Genomic DNA, 3168 nt, shown 5'->3' on the forward strand with positions numbered 1-3168 from the left:
AGAGAGTGAGAGAGAGTAAGAGAGAGGAGAGAAAGAGTAGGGGTGAAGAGAAGTGGGAGTGGAGAGAAGTATGAAGAGAGGTGAAGAGACGTACAAAGAAGTAGGAGTCGGAGCAGGAGGTGGGGAGGGGAGAGATGGGTGGTAGGAGGGAGGGTGGGGGAGAGAGACAGGAGGAGGGGGTTAGATGAAGAGTGGAGGGGAGTTGAGCCCATGTGGCGCAAAGGAGCGAATATATATATATATATATATATATATACATACATACATTTATATTATATATTTATGATATGCGTGTGTGTATATATGTGAGTATATCCATTCACACAGACAAATATGTGAGCTTGTGTGTATATATTCATGGGACTATATATAAACTCGCGCTTGTTTCAATATTTATATGAGTACGGTTACGTATGTCTAAATGTTAAATAGAATAAAGAGCAAAGTGTAAAAATGTACGAATTGACAAACATAGCTAATTGAATTTGTTACAACATTACTCCTGAATAGAATCAGATGAAAGGAAGAGAATTTATTGAAATATAAATGTGAGGAGACCATAAGCACCAGTAAAATTTACAGTGGAGAATATAAGGAAGGAATGCTTTCTTTAATAATGTAATGGAAAATTAAATTTTAGTAAATTGAATAGTTTTTTTAAAAAATTGCTATTGAATAATGAAGCATAGAATGTGAATGCGTAACCTATGCCATGTTATCTATATGCAAGGATGATGTAAGCTATAAAGTATTTAGTTATGTATTTTCATGAAATTAACTTTGATACATCGTTTGTTGATTTACACATTGATCGTTTAGGATAGGATTTAACTCCTCCTTCTGACTCACCTATGGAAGTTGCTACGATTTTAAATAAAATGTGTATATATATTTATATTAAGTAATCAACTTATGTCTGTGATGTGCCAAAAAGAAACATGTCTCTCGTATTGCACAAAATTTCCTGATAAATAAATGCGTATTGCAGTTTGCATGTACTCATATGAATTCAGATTTAATTTAGTTCAAATAAATGAGAAGCATATAACTTTCCTCCATCTTGGATTTCAATATAAGAATATAAAGTTATATTTGCAAAGAGCAGCATGACTGAAAGCAGCTCTTCACTCACGTGACACTCCATAACTAATATCACCTTTTTACGCTTTATGAAGTTATATAACACACGTGCAGAAACACACACACGCGCATGCGTGTATGCATCTGGCTCGAGCACGCTCTCTCTCTCCACACAGCCACATACACACGCAGACTCATTCACATATACGCATATGTGTGTTTGTGTGTGTATGTATACATCGCTAAACTGTGGATTTTGTGGTTGTGACCGACATATTCAAACGAGTATTGCCTTATCACATTTTTTGACTAGTATTATTACAAAGCATTTCTCTTTTGTCCCGAAATGTGAAAGCAGTACATCATGCTGCATATGCGAGAGCAACCAAAAACAATCGAATTCCTTGATGCAGCAGAGTAGCACCAACATAATTCTGGCAAAGGTGTGACAGAGTCGCTCAATATATACACCTGTCTATAGTCCGCACACAGAAAAAAATTAAAAAAATTAAAAAAACATTCGTAGAAACACAAGCCACCTCAGCTTGCCCAGAATGCAGAGGTTACCATCTTTTAGAATTTCAATGTTCTGAATGTTCGGGATACGAATGCAACCTGACTTGATCCCATTTGCAAAAAAAGAAAAATTTTATGGATAAGTTTTCCTTTCTGGTTGATGTTGCAGCACCGGTGATAAAAACACGTTTCTGAAAACACGAGCTGAAATATGTCACTGAAGATGATGATTAAACGAATGTATGCAAATTTTGCTCAATGGCTTACATTATTCTCAATTAAAGTATTACACATATCGCTCGTTAATATTATGAAATACTTGAATGTGGAGTGTATATCAACGAAACTCAGTAATATCGGAACGTAGCAGGAATGACGTAGTGATTTACCATTTATCTTTTATCGTTTGCTTGTCTCAGTCATTAAACTCTGGCCATGCAGAAGCACCGCCTTGAAGAATTTCTAGTCGAAGGTATCGACACCAGTAATTATTTTTTATACACCTGCTACTTATCCTATCGGTTTTTTGCCAAACCGCTAAGTTACGGTCGCGTAAACACACAAGCACCAGTTGCCAAACGGTGGATGATAGACGAATATAAACACAAAAAGGAACATACGCATATATATATATATATATATATTGCAATAAAAACTAAGGTAGCATGCATGTTAATATTCTCAAGTTATGTCATCTAGAAAAGTAGTGAACCATATTTCTATAGTAGCAATTGCCTAATTCGTCACCTCTAAAGGAAACTAAAAAGTACTTGAAATTATAATTGTACTGTACTTCAAATATTGCAGTCCAGTATAACAGTTTTTGAATATACTATATTTTATTAAAACAAAAATTATAAACACATTATTGGGTTTTTTCCAAAAATAAGACCATCCGATTTTAAGATTATGGACTTTTATTCAGAAACTCTTTACATGTATAGCTCCAGTAATGTTTTTTTTATATTTTCAGTAAAAAACAGAATACTTAAGCAAATCCATTTAAGTCAGTATTTAATCTCATGGACTTACTTTTGGAGAAGCAGTAATTTCAGAATGAAATAAAATGAGATTAATTTAAAAAATATACAGTAGAATTCGCCTAATTAATCATCCCTAGGAGAAATTGTATGTGACGAATAACGAATTAACCGGAGATAAATAATACTAATTCTACTTTATTAATGAATTTTACGTATGACTTATTTGTCAGATTACTTTTTTTTAATGAGGAAGAATTGACTGAGCATATGGTTGATTTGAAATGATTTAATGACCATTCTACTGCAAACAATGGTATTTATTTTTTGTCATGGGATTTCAATTCAAGTGAAAAAAATCTTGTGCAATATTATTTACAACTTCATATTTTATTGTTTGCACCTGATACAACTAAATAAAATGAATATTTTATTGTATATTTCAAACGCCATGATGTTAATTAAGTTTTTGTTTAAATTTGTTTTTGATTATTTTTGTACCATGTTTTTAAAGATTTGTTTGTTTTTAGATTCTCATAACAAATTTTATTCCGAGCTGATTCCTCATTCATGACTTTTGAATTTTAAACTG

This window comes from Octopus bimaculoides, chromosome 12 (genome assembly GCF_001194135.2).
Source record: "Octopus bimaculoides isolate UCB-OBI-ISO-001 chromosome 12, ASM119413v2, whole genome shotgun sequence".
In the NCBI taxonomy this organism is placed as follows: Eukaryota; Metazoa; Mollusca; class Cephalopoda; order Octopoda; family Octopodidae; genus Octopus; species Octopus bimaculoides.